This window comes from Oncorhynchus masou, chromosome 3 (genome assembly GCF_036934945.1).
Source record: "Oncorhynchus masou masou isolate Uvic2021 chromosome 3, UVic_Omas_1.1, whole genome shotgun sequence".
Lineage (NCBI taxonomy): Eukaryota > Metazoa > Chordata > Actinopteri > Salmoniformes > Salmonidae > Oncorhynchus > Oncorhynchus masou.
Window position 1 is genome coordinate 40,619,330 of NC_088214.1, and position 15,217 is coordinate 40,634,546.

Consider the following 15,217-nt stretch of genomic DNA (forward strand, 5'->3'; position numbering starts at 1 on the left):
AACCATAAGAGCACCCCTGTTATCAGCACCAACAAACAAAATTAATATTTACACAGGAAACTATTTCATTTTGTCATTTAATTTTGCACAACTACAAACAGGAATATAACACAGATACTGTATGATGTACGAATAAATTGGACCAGTTCATTTGAAGCTGTAATAGCAGTAGTGTAAATTACATACATTACAACATTATGACATGGGTATTGATATAAGAACATAATATTATTGGTTATTTCAACTACACGTGTTAAGATGAGTTCTGATTAAGGCATGCTGTGTCTTTTAGCTTTCACTTCCTGGTCTGGGAGGTGCTCAATGCAGGTTGGTCAGTGCTTAACCATTGTGCCTATTGCCTGGCCAATGCCCACCATCAAGAAGTTAGTTAAAAGGATTATTCAGCGAAATTACATAATCTTCCACATAATCTGAAAGCAGTCCATCGACAGGGATAGACAGCAATCCACAATATGGTTTTGTTAAAACTAGTTAGGGATAGGCGGGACGCAAATGTCTCGACTGGTCAATTGCCAGGGAAAATGCAGAGCGCCAGATTCAAATAAAATACTTTCATTAAATCACACATGTAAGATACTCAATTAAAGCTACACTCGTTGTGAATCCAGCCAACATGTCAGATTTTTAAAATGCTTTACGGCGAAAGCATAAGAAGCTATTATCTGATAGCCTGCACCATCTGCACCAGTAGTAAACAAAGGAGTTAGCATATTGCAACCCTGCAGGCGCTACATAAAACGCTGAAATAAAATATAAAACATGCATTACCTTTGACGAGCTTCTTTTGTTGGCACTCCAATATGTCCCATAAACATCACAATTGATTAATTCCGTCCATATATATCCAAAATGTCCATTTATAAAGCGCGTTTGATCCAGAAAAAAACAGCTTACAAAAAACGCAACGTCACTACAAGATATTTCAAAAGTTGCCTATAAACTTTGCCAAAATATTTCAAACTACTTTTGTAATACAACGTTAGGTATTTTAAAACGTTAATAATCTATCAAATTGTAGACGGGGCAATCTGTGTTCAATACAGGAAGGCAACAAACCAGTGCCACAAAAGTGGACCCAGTTCCTCGTTGGCCTACTTCTTCATTGCACAAAGGAATAACCTCAACCAAATTCCAAAGACTGGAGACATCCAGTGGAAGCGGTAGGAACTGAAAACAGGTTCCTAAGAAATATCCCTTGGCAATAACAAGGCAGGGAACAGAGAGAGGCAAAAAAAAAGAATTCTGAACAGTTAGTCCTCGGGGTTTTGCCTGATACATAAGTTCTGTTATACTCACAGACATGATTCAAACAGTTGTAGAAACTTCAGAGTGTTTTCGATCCAAATCTATGAATAATATGCATATCTTATATTCTTGTCATGAGTAGCAGGAAGTTGAAATTGGGCACGCTAGTTATCCAAAAGTGAAAATTCTGCCTCTTAGCCACTCTGCCCCCGAGCCTTCATGATCAAATGGTAGATGATGGTGGTAGCCCCGAAGAGTTGACAAATGTATAAGGATATACAGTGGAAAACCAACAGGGCTAGCACAGCATTGGGAAAAACCAAAATAGCAGTGATTTAGAGGGGTCAGGGAAATTCGGTAATCATAGTATGAGGTAACTTGACTTATGGATGAAATAGGATGAAATATCCTATCTTTCACCTCTAACTCTCTCAATCCAATAAACATACAATAAAGAATAAAGAAAATAAATAGGTGACATAAGGTGTGTGCATATATACAGTGTGTGCATCAGCCATTGGTACACATGAGGCATCGGCTGACCTGCTGGCGCTGTTGATTGGAGGAACACGCCAGGGACGGGGGTAGTGCCAAACTACTCGGCTCGGGTAACAAGGGTCAGCCAGAAGCTGTAGACATTGGCAAAGTTTTGGCACGTGCCACTCCACGCCGGCAGCTGCTCGACGAGGTCAGAGACTGACCCTCGCCACCTGCTCCGGAGTGCTGGAGAGGAGAGGATAGTACAAACACACACACACACACACACACACACACACACACACACACACACACACACACACACACACACACACACACACACACAAACATCAACAAACAACTTTGCACACAATAAAGTCATACACACATACAGAGATCCCCCACCCCTCCCCCCTCCAACACACTCACCATAAGGAAGGGGTAGCTGGCCCACAAACTCCTCCATCCGAGGGGACAGCTGGGGGGCGTTGTGATCTTGGCTGCGAGGGCGTCTCTCACACATGGCACAGCTGCTGATGTGGCCGAGGATTTCGCAGCCCGACATGAGCATCATGGACACGGCCGCAGAGGTGGAGAGCCTGTAGGACTTACCGTTCCGTCTGGCGTAGTCACAGGTGTTGCAGTAGCAGAAGGGCATGGTGCTGAAGACTTGCAGACATGAGCCTGCCTGGCTCGTGTCTCCAAGTCTGTTTCTCCCTGGAGGGCCCTCGCAACCCAGCAGGACCCTTAGGACCCAGGAGAAAACACAAACACCACGATAAGTCAGTGTGAGGGTAAGGGGGCACGCACTCACACACACGACTCTCCTGTTTCTGTTGGTCAGCTACCATGAGGCCCAGTGTTTCCACAATGTGCGCTTTATTTAACACGGCAAGTCAGTTAAGAACAAATTCTTATTTACAATGACGGCCTACCAGGGAACAGTGGGTTAACTTCCTTGTTCAGGGGCAGAATGACAGATTTTTACCTTATCAGCTAAGGGATTCGATCCAGCAACATTTTGTTTACTGGCCCAAACACTAGGCTACCTGCATCTCCTGGGGTTGGGGTTCAGGTAGACTTAATGATCCTGAGGGGCCAGGGAGACAAAGGGGGGTTCCTCAATGGTACTGACCGGGATGGCCTTTGGGACCTGCAGGTGATACAGAGGAACCGTGTTAGAGGGACAGGCTAAAACAGCTAGAATTGTCTCAGTTAGCTCTGCTGATCTCAGTGGTCACCTGCGTCTGCATTTGTCACCTTTGGGCCCCAGGAGGCCATAGGCACCTAGATGACCTCTTGGTCAATTGGGGCCCATGTGCCCCGCTGGGCCTCTGGCTTCTTTCAGAAAATAACGTTAGGCACCAAACAGAAGAAAACAGAATGCATCAGGGAGGAACTACCTCGACTTGCCAAATAAAAAAGTGTTATTTTCGTTTTTGCTGCAAAAAGTTTTTAAACGTGTTCTGTTTCGGAGTTGTGTGTTGTGTGGTTACCTTCGGCTTTGTGGTCCTGAGTAGTCTGGTGGCCCGGGGGGGGCTGCGTCTCCTGGAGAAGGCACTGCAGTACCAGTGCGACCCGGTTCACTGGGTGGTCCTGAAAACAGAGCACTTGACTACTGAGACAATAAAAACACATGGTAAACCCCTCCTATGCACCAGAGAATGGGAGCAGAGCTGGAGCAGAGCGAGGAGCAGAGCATGCCCAATTTGACTGGAGCCAGAGGGAGATTCATAAAGCCTGGAGCGTTGGCCTTCTAGCCCCCTCCAATTTCATTCCAGTAGCCTCCAGTAGAGCTCATTCGAGCCCAGCATGCATTTGTAGTCTACTTGTGTGCTGCTATAGCCCCTTGCTTTAGCTACTGTCATGGAGTTTGCTAAATTGATAGAACACACAGGTGCAAAATCAAGGTGAGTTACAAAGATGAGGACCAAGAGCAAGAGAGGGAGTGCGTGATGTAGTGTCCACATCTAAAGAATCATTGTGGAATCTAAAAAGACACAAATCCCGAAAGCATGGTGGTGTACTTACTACGCGCACATGCTAAAAGAAAGGAACGGAGTCGGTAGCTAACTATACTGAACAAAAATATAAACACAACATGCAACAATTTAAAAGATGTAACTGAATTACATTTTGTCACGATGTGGCCCTTTGCGGGTGTATGTCGTGGCTCCCCCTCTCTCTCACTCACCCCACCACAAGTTTTATGACTTTACAAAAGGTCATACATACCTGGTAGAAACTGCCATGCAGTATTGAGGGAGAGAGTCTACCAGAACAAAGAGCTTATCTTAGTTCAAAACTCCTAATCACCAATATGGGAGAACTAAACAATATTGTACTTTTGAGAATGTGGGAGTGGTCCGTGGACACTTAAGGGACAGTTATGACAAGTGTGTTTCATTTGGTGATCTCATGATGGACAGGAAACACACATAACTGTATCTCTTAACCTGTTACATCTATGGGGGCGCTATTTCATTATTTGATTAAAAAACGTGCCCGTTTTAAGTGCAATATTTTGTCACTAGAAGATGCTCGACTATGCATATAATTGACAGCTTTGGAAAGAGGACACTCTGATGTTTCCAAAACTGCAAAGATATTGTCTGTGAGTGCCCCAGAACTGATGCTACAGGTGAAACCAAGATGAAACTTCAACCAGGAAAAGAGCAGGATTTTTGAGGCTCTGTTTTTCATTGTCTCCTTATATGGCTGTGAATGGGCAAGGAATGAGTCTTCCCGATCTATCGTTTCCCCAAGGTGTCTGCAGCATTATGACGTATTTGTAGGCATATCATTGGAAGATTGACCATAAGAGACTGCATTTGCCAGGTGTCCGCCCGGTGTCCTCCGTTGAAATTGGTGCGTCATCTTCAACTGCACGTCTTTTTCCAAGCGATGCACCGGATAAAGTAGACTACCACGAACATATATCAATGAAGAGATATGTGAAAAAATTGATTGATTCTAAACAGCATTTGCCGTGTTTCAGTCGATATTATGGAGTTAATTTGGAAAACAGTTCGCCGTTTTGATGACTGAATTTTCGGGTTTTTTTGGTACCCAAACATGATGTACAAAACGGAGCGATTTCTCCTACACAAAGAATCTTTCAGGAAAAACTGAACATTTGCTATGTAACTGAGAGTCTCCTCATTGAAAACATCTGAAGTTCTTCAAAGGTAAATGATTTTATTTGAATCCTTTTCTGGTTTTTGTGCAAATGTTGCCCGCTAAATGCTACGCTAAATGCTACGCTAGCTATCAATACTCTTACACAAATGCTTGTTTTGCTATGGTTCAAAAGCATATTTTGAAAATCTGAGATGACAGTGTTGTTAAGAAAAGGCTAAGCTTTAGAGCTAGCACATTCATTTCATTTCATTTGCTATTTTCATAAATAGTTAACGTTACGTTATGCTAATGAGCTTGAGGCTATAACTGGATACAGGTTTTTTTCATAGCCAAACGTGAACAAAACGGAGCGATTTGTCCTACACAAATAATATTTTTTGGAAAAACTGAGCATTTGCTATCTAACTGAGAGTCTCCTCATTGAAAATATCTGAAGTTCTTCAAAGGTAAATGATTTTATTTGAATGATTTTCTTGTTTTTGTGAAAATGTTGCTGGCTGAATTCTAGGCTTATAGCTATGCTAGCTATCAATACTCTTACACAAATGCTTGTTTAGCTATTGTTGAAAAGCATATTTTGAAAATCTGAGATGACAGTGTTGTTAACAAAAGTATAAGCTTGAGAGCAAATATATTTATTTCATTTCATTTGCGATTTTCATGAATAGTTAACATTGCGTTATGCTAATGAGCTTGAGGCTATAAATAGGATCCCAGATCCGGGATTGCTCGACGCAAGAAGTTAGAGTGTACATTTCCAAGCTGTCAGGTTCATATCTAAATATTGTGAAACGTATGTGATTGAACATGCAACTATTTGTGAAAAGATGTAATGTGACGTGCACATTCTAAATGAGAAAATATGGGTTGTCATATAAAGTTAACCAGGTCAGTAACCACGCCCACGTGAGCATAGACATTACATCAGCGTCATGGACCAGCCTTTTCTCTGAAGTGTATATAACACACACCAAACTAAATTCACATTAGACTAGAAAACATGCATCTGATGCTTTTTGTGAAATGGTTAAGAACTACAATAGGCCACGGAGACCATACAGCTGCAGTTTGGCTACACGGCTGGAAATGGTTAAACTCTGAGACTATCGGTCACTACACATAAGAGCAAATCTTAGACGTATAATTACTAGTCTGCAGCTAGAAATTACATAATTCTAGAACGAGAATACCGACAACCCCTGAAGCCTCTATCTAATGAGATCATTTCCAAATGGCACTCTGAAGTATCAATTCTAACCACATACAACCACAAAAGACATTGTGACTTCTGAGAAAGTTAACCAGAGACTCTGATGAACTCTATTGAGTGATTGAGTGATTCCAACAGAGAAGACAACAACAACATACTGGCGTAAATATATACATTGCAATTATTCAAGAATGAGTGGACTTTCATGTACAAAGGATTAGCATTTCAATGATTATAATTATCCACTGTGTATTGTGAATCCATTTAGTCTTTCCCGTTCTTTCTCAGTCCCCACCCCTTTCCTTTTTCTACCAAGCCGTTCATATCGGCTTAGTCCACTAGGGACTTTTCTATCATTGTTACCTAACCTACTATCTACTGTTTGTTTGTTATGTAATTATGTGTGATTATTTAGTTGGTAAATAAATAATTAAGCCAATTTGTATATTGCTGATTCATTATGGAAACTAGGGTTCGTGCAGATATCCAAGGGTTTGCGATGTTCAGTAATGAGAACTGAATTGAATAATTCATTAAAACCTGTTTGGGATAGGGGGCAGCATTTTCACGTTCCGATGAAAAGCGTGCCCAGAGTAAACTGCCTGCTACTCAGGTCCAGAAGCTAATATATGCATATTAGTAGTAGATTTGGATAGAAAAGACTCTGAAGTTTCTAAAACGGTTTGAAATATGTCTGTGAGTATAACAGATCTCATATGGCAGGCAAAAAACTGAGAAAAAATCCACCAGGAAGTGGGAAATCTGAGGTTTGTAGTTTTTCAACTCATTGCCTATCGAATATACAGCGTCTATGGGGTCATATAGCACTTCCTAAGACTTCCACTAGATGTCAACAGTCTTTAAAACGTTGTTTCAGGCTTCTACTATGAAGGGGGAGAGAATGAAAGCTGTTTCAACCAGAGGTCTAGCAGAAGGCCATGAGCTGATCATGCGCACGCCCGTGAGAGCTACCTGCGTTCCGTAGCATTTCTAAAGACAAAGGAATTGTCCGGTTGGAACATTATTGAAGATTTATGTTAACAGCATTCTATGGATTGATTCTATACATTGTTTGACATGTTTCTATGAACTGTAATATAACTTTTTGAACTTTTCGTCTAAACTTTTGCCTGGACTTGCCCGCCCCTCGTGAGTTTGGATTTGTGAACTAAACGCGCAAACAAAAGGAGGTATTTGGACATAAATGATGGACTTTATCGAACAAAACAAACATTTATTGTGGAATTGGGATTCCTGGGAGTGCATTCTGATGAAGATCATCAAAGGTAAGTGAATATTTATAACGCTATTTCTGACTTTTACTGTCTCCACAACATGGCGGGTATCTGTATGGCTTGTTTTTGTGTCTGAGCGCCGTACTCAGATTATTGCATGGTTTGCTTTTTCCGTAAAGCTTTTTTGAAATCTGACACAGCGGTGGCATTAAGGAGAAGGATATCTATAATTCTGTGCATAACACTCGTATCTTTTATCAAAGTTTATGTTGAGTATTTCTGTAAATTGATGTGGCTCTGCAAATTCGCCAGATGTTTTCGAGGCACAACATTACTGAACATAACGCGCCAATGTAAACTGAGATTTTTGGATATAAATGTGAACTTTATCGAACAAAACATACATGTATTGTGTAACATGAAGTCCTTTTAGTGCCATCTGATGAAGATCATCAAAGGTTAGTAATTCATTTTATCTCTATTTCTGCTTTTTGTGACTCCTCTCTTTGGCTGGAAAATGTCTGGATGTGTTTTTGTGACTAGGCTCTGACCTAACATAATCATTTGGTTTGCTTTCGCTGTAAAGCCTTTTTGAAATCGGACATGATTGGTATATTAACAAGAAGTTAAGTTTAATTTGGTGTATTGCACCATGTATGAAAGTTAAATATTTCAAAAAAATATTTTTGAATTTCGCGCTCTGCCTTTTCAGCTGATGTTGTTGAGGGGTTCCGCCTAGCCCCAACAAGTTAATAGACTAACTTATCAGATATTAAAATATCTGAAGAGTTATATTTGGAAAATTATAACTTTGTCATCTCAACATTTTCCTTGGTGCCCTGACTTCCTAATTAATGTTTACATGATTAGTTTAACCTTTCTAGCGCAGGCGTTCCGCTAGCAGAACCCCTTAACAACATTCCGCTGAAAAGGCAACGTGCGAAACTCAAAACTATTTTGGGGAAATACAGTATGTAACTTTCACGCAAGTCTAAAACAGCAAATGAAAGATAAACATCTTATTAATCTACCCATTGTGTCCGATTTAAAAAATGCTTTACAGCAAAAGCACAACATATGATTATGTTAGGTCAGAGCTAAGTCAAAAAAACACACAGCCATTTTTCCAGCCAAAGATAGAAGTCACAAAAAGCAGAAATATAGGTAAAATGAATCACTAACCTTTGATGATCTTCATCAGATGACACTTATAGGACATCATGTTACAGAATACATGTATGTTTTGTTCGATAATGTGCATATTTATATCCAAAAATCTCAGTTTACATTGGCGTGTTACGTGCAGTAATGTTTTGATTCCCAAACATCCGGTGATTTTGCAGAAATACTCGTAATAAACATTGATAAAAGATACAACTGTTATTCACAGAATTAAACAAAGACTTCTCCGTAATGCAACCGCTGTGTCAGATTTTTAAAAAAACTTTATGGAAAAAGCATAATCTGAGAATGGCACTCAGAGCCCAATCCAGCCAGAGAAATATCCACCATTTTGGAGTCAACAGAAGTTAGAAATAACACCATAAATATTCACTTACCTTTGATGATCTTCATCAGAAGGCACTCCCAGGAATCCCAGTTCGACAATAAATGACTGATTTGTTTCATAAAGTTCCATAAAGTCCATCATTTTTGTCCAAATAGCCACTTGTTGTAGCATGTTCAGTCCATCTTCATGAGGCGCGAGCACTTTGTCCAGACAAGAACTGGAAAAGTTCTGTTACAGGTCGTAGAAACAAGTCAAACGATGTATGGAATCAATCTTTAGGATGTTTTTTTAGGATGTTTTTCAACCACTCTAATATTTTCTTGTTAACAAACTATAGTTTTGGCAAGTCGGTTAGGACATCTACTTTGTGTATGACACAAGTAATTTTTCCAAAAATTGTTTACAGACAGACTATTTCACTGATGATTCACTGTATCACAATTCCAGTGGGTCAGAAGTTTAAACACGTTAAGTTGACTGTGCCTTTAAACAGCTTGGAAAATTCCAGAAAATGATGTCATGGCTTTAGAAGCTTCTGATTTGCTAATTGATATCATTTGAGTCAATTGGAGGTGTACCTGTCGATGTATTTCAAGGCCAACCTTCAAACTCCGTGTCTCATTGCTTGACATCATGGGAAAATCAAAAGAAATCAGCCAAGAACCCAGAATTTTTTTGTTGTAAACCTCTACATGTCTGGTTCATCCTTGAGAGCAAATTGCAAACACCTGAATGTACCACATTCATCTGTACAAACAATAGTATACAAGTATAAACACCATGGGACCACGCAGCCGTCATACTGCTCAGGAAGGAGATGCGTTCTGTCTCCTAGAGATGAACGTACATTGGTGTTAAAAGTGCAAATCAATCCCAGAACAAAAGCAAAGGACCTTGTGAAGAAGCTTGTGGAAACAGGTACAAAGTATCTATATCCACAGTAAAACGAGTCCTATATCGACGTAACCTGAAAGGCCACTCAGCGAGGAAGAAGCCACTGCTCCAAAACCTCCATAAAAAAGCCAGACTACGGTTTGCAACTGCATACGGGGACGAAGATCGTACTTTTTGGAGAAATGTCCTCTGGTCTGGTCTGATGAAACAAAAATAGAAGTTTGGCCATAATGACCATCGTTATGTTTGGAGGAAAAAGGGGGATGCTTGCAAGCTGAAGTACACCATCCCAACCGTGAAGCACGGTCACAGCATCATGTTGTGGGGGTGCTTTGCTGCAGGAGGGGCTTGTGCACTTCACAAAATAGATGGCATCATGAGGCAGGAAAATGATGTGGATATATTGAAGCAACATCTCAAGACATCAGTCAGGACGGTAAAGGTTGGTCGCAAATGGGTCATCCAAATGGACAATGACCCCAAGCAGACTTCCAAAGTTGTGGCAAAATGGCTTAAGGACAACAAAGTGGCCATCACAAAGCCCTGACCTCAATCCCATAGAAAATTTGTGGGCAGAACTGAAAAAGCGTGTGGGAGAAAGGAGGCCTGCAAACCTGACTCAGTTAAACCAGCTCTATCAGGAGGAATGGGCCACAATTCACCCAACTTATTGTGGGAAGCTTGTGGAAGGCTACCTGAAAAGTTTGACCCAAGATAAACCATTTAAAGGCAGTGCTACCAAATACTAATTGAGTGTATGTCATTTTCTGACCCACTGGGAATGTGATGAAAGAAATAAAAGCTGAAATATATGATTCTCTCTACTATTATTCTGTTATTTCACATTCTTAAAATAAAGTGGTGATCCTAACTGACCTAAGACAGGAAACTGATAGCGACTTACAGCTGTAATCACAGCAAAAGGTGGCGCTACAAAGTATTAACTTAAGGGGGCTGAATAATTTTGCACTCCCAATTTTTCAGTTTTTGATTTGTTAAAAAAGTTAGAAATATCCAATAAATGTCGTTCTACTTCATGATTGTGTCCCATTTGTTGTTGATTCTTCACAAAAAAATACAGTTTTATATCTTTATGTTTGAAGCCTGAAATGTGGCAAAAGGTCGCAAAGTTCAAGGGGGCTGAATACTTTCGCAAGGCACTGTATATAGTAGCTAACATCGTGATGTATTGTTGTCTCTACCTTGCCCTTTGTGCAGTCTGTGCCCAATAATATTTGTACCATGTTTTGTGCTGCTACCATGTCGTTGTCATGTTGTTGCTACCATGCTGTGTTGTCATGTGTTGTTGCCTTGCTATGTTGTTGTCTTAAGTCTCTTTATGTAGTGTCGTGTTGTCTCTCTTGTCGTGATGTGTGTTCTGTCCTATATTTATATGCTATACATTTTTTCATTGTTTTATTTTATTTTAAATGTATTTATTATCATTTTTAAATCCCAGCCCCCGTCCCCGCAGGAGGCCTTTTGGTAGGCCGTCATCGTAAATAATAATTTGTTCTTAACTGACTTACCAAGTTAAATAAAGGTTGAATTCTAAAATTAAAAATTAAAAAAACAACCCAACCACTTTAAAAAGCAATTCCATGTGCAACAGTATTGCTCCCGTCCTTCTCCTCGCCTCGAACCAGGGACCCTCTGCACACATCAACAACTGACACCCTCGAAGCAACATTACTTATCACTCCACAAAAGCCATGGCCCTTGCAGAGCAACTACTTCAAGGTCTCTGAGCGAGTGACGTCACTGATTGAAACGCCATTAGCGCTCAACCTGCTAACTAGCTAGCCACTTTACACCAGTTTTACTCACCCCCCTTTTGACCTTTTCCGCAGCAACCAGTGACAGGGTCACGGCACCAATGTTACAGTATTACTTCCATCCCTGTCAAACGCTATTGGTGCGCACCCTGCTAACTAGCTAGCCATTTCACACAGGTTACACATGCAATACTCATTTGTACACCACCGCACCAGGGAACTACACAGAGCCGTTTTATATATCTACTGTATAAAGTCAAAGAAAATCACACACAAACCTATTTTAATACATTCCAACCTCTTACATAGGGTATGGCATATCAATCATGCAATGACAATTTATTTAAAATAAATTGTTACTGTGCATCTGTACTGATACATACAGTATGTGTAGCCACAGTATTTTTATTCAGAGACTGTTATTCATTGACAATTGTATGTCCCTTCACCTCTTGCTCCCTTCTCTCCATTCTGGCCTCTTAGCCCACCCAGACCATGCACACCTGGGGGTCCCGAGGGCCCTGTGGAGAAATTCGTAGTCAAGTCAATACTATGTACATCAAAACCACGTCAGGGGCTGTATGATGTTGTTGTTGTTTGTATGTGTATGTTTTGCATTGTTTATAAAAGATTAAATAAAATCTTAAAAATAATTTAAAAACATGCCTATCCGGTTTCAGGTAAGACCCAAGTGTAGACTGTGTTGAAGTAACAATGTTTATTACAACAACAGGACAGGGGCAGGCAAACGACAGGTCAAGACAGGCATGGGTCGGAAATCCAGAGTAGGGGCAAAGGCACCAGACGGCAGGCAGGCTCAGGGTCAGGGGCAGGCAGAGTGGTCAGGCAAACGGGCTCAGAGTCAGGACAGGCAATGGTCAAAACCAGGAGGACGAGAAAAGAGAGACAGGAGAAAAGCAGGAGAAACAAAACGCTGGTTGACTTGACAAACAAGACGAACTGGCAACAGACAAACAGAGAACCCATGGGATAATGGGGAAGATGGGCGACACCTGGAGGGGGTGGAGACAAGCACAAGGACATGTGAAACAGATCAGGGCGTGACAATGCCAGGGTCAACTGCACAAATGTATACTGGTACAGAAGACAAAAGAGATAGAGGTTACAATGTAATTTGTAAGTTACAAGTTGGCACGAAGGTTGGGTCTTAGTACCTGTGGGAAGGTCCGCTCTACGACTACCCTTAAGGCCTTGACCTCTGAGAGGTCCTCCGGGAAGCCCTGGGGGTCCTGGACAACCTGGCGGTCCTGAGGGACAAGGGAAACCTGCACACACACAAAGTTGCAACGTCATTTAATAGAAGGAGAGGCCTTCCGACTTCTCCAGTGATTCTTTGAAACTACATCTAGAAGAGCAGAGGACTGGGAACAACAGCAGACTGGGAACAAACTGGGAACAGCAGCTGACAGGGAACTGCAGCGGACTGAAATCGGACTGGGAACAGCAGCAGACTGAGACTGTGAACAACAGCTGACTGGGAACAGCAGCAGACTGAGACTGAGAACCACAGCTGACTGGGAACAGCAGCAGACTGAGACTGTGAACAACAGCTGACTGGGAACAGCAGCAGACTGAGACTGTGAACAACAGCTGACTGGTAACAGCAGCAGACTGAGACTGAGAACCACAGCTGACTGGTAACGGACTGGGAACTGACCTAGGAAGGCGCCTCATCAATCCCTAGGACATTGTCAGCACAACATTCAGACCAGACCAATGCTCCCTCTATTTCGTGCACCTCCTTCAGGACTTCCACTCAGAAGAAATGCCATGCAGAGACGCAAGAGGTTGAACTTCACTGAGTTCGCCTCATTAATTTACACTGTGATCGAATCAACATCAACATCCGCCTATTTTCAATGCAACAAACCAAATCAAATCAAACTTTGCAAGATTTAGTCTGTGATTTTGTTGACTGAGTAGAATTCTATTGGTGGGATAGCCCACCAGCAATGGGGTCTTTCAATCACCCAGAGTGAATGCGCTTTTCAGATCCATTCAGATCAGAGTGCGGAGCCGCGCATGTGCACATTTTGTTGAAATCCAATTCAAACATTGTAGACGAAGGGGAGGAGATTGAGACATGTATTGTCTGTCTGTGCCATTCAGAGGGTGAATGGGAAAGACAAAAGATTTAAGTGCCTTTGAACGAGGTATGGTAGTAGGTGCCATGCGCAGCGGTTTGAGTGTGTCAAGAACTGCAATGCTCCTGGGTTTTTCACACTCAACAGTTTCCCGTGTGTATCAAGAATGATCCACCACTCAAAGGACATCCAGCCAACTTGACACAACATTTTAGTCAACATCGGCCAGCATCCCTATGGAACGCTTTTGACACCTTGTAGAGTCCATGCCCCGACAAATTGAGGCTGTTCTGAGGGCAAAAGGGGAGGAGTGCAACTCAATATTAGGAAGTTGTTCCTAATGTTTGGTATACTCGGTGTATATCTACTATATTATATTTATTTAACAATAGAAGTGTGATTCGTTTTTTTGCCTTTTGTTATTTTAATCCTTTTTGAGTTTTTTAAGATAACATTTAGAAGGAATCATTATGATCTCTTCATTCATAATATTTGAAAGTAATATTTTAAGTTTTCCTTTTATCATTTCACTTTGAGGGGGGAAAGAACAATACTGTATTGTAGTTTTAGAAGGTAAGACTTTTTTTCTTGTTATTAAAATATCAGTTCCAGTTTTTAGGCAGAAAACATACTCATTCTGTCTATATATGCCTTTTGTTTGGGATAGAAAATGCCTGTATCTACGAGCCATGTTAATATGCGTGCGAGCAAGCATTTCATGAACACTTTATAGACAGAGGGTTTATTTCCTCAATATAGAAGTTATTAGCGAAGTCAGTGCTTGTAGGAAAAGACAGACAATGGCAGTTTTTTTAAGAGGAACAAGTGCATTTTTGTACAAGTCTGTTTCAATTTATAAAAAAGAAAAATGTGGAATTGTTGTGTAGTTCTTTACACGGTTTCGCTGGCTTCAGAGATAACCTTTTGGTTCTAACTTAATGTACTTCATGCGCATAACCACTAGATGGCGTAATATTCCAGTATTGGTCACAATACTGGTTCTGTGAACTAAAATGAGTCTCTCCCTCTCCAAACTATTTGTTGATCCTTATAATTAATTGATTCTGATATGTTATATGTTACAAGCCATATAATATGATATTATACGAGCTCATAAACAGTTATAACAAGTAATAAAGCATTATAACAGTTGGCTGTTTGATAAAGTGTTCACAGTTTCCATCACAAATAGCACAATTTCTGATCATATTGGGTGTAAAAGTAATATTGCACCATGTAGGACTAAAGCTATGGTGGTTTGGCCAAGACATACAAACGAGCACACACACACACACACACACACACACACACACACGCACGCACACACACACACACACGCCCCTCCAGCCCAGGTTGTCCCTCGTCACCCCTCCTTCCCTTCTCTCCGTGAGGCCCTGCAAGGCCCCTGTGACCTGCTTCAGCCTCCCTGATGCCCCCTGGAGAGGAAATGACAGCTAAAATAGTAGCAATGTGATTTACACATCAAATGTGTCTGATATAGGTGTAGTGGTCCTCGAGAGCTAACACCTAGGCATGAGTTATGGGAGCTAGCATGAGCATTCAGAACTGGAAAACATGGATATGTATGAGCTGAAAGCATGTGA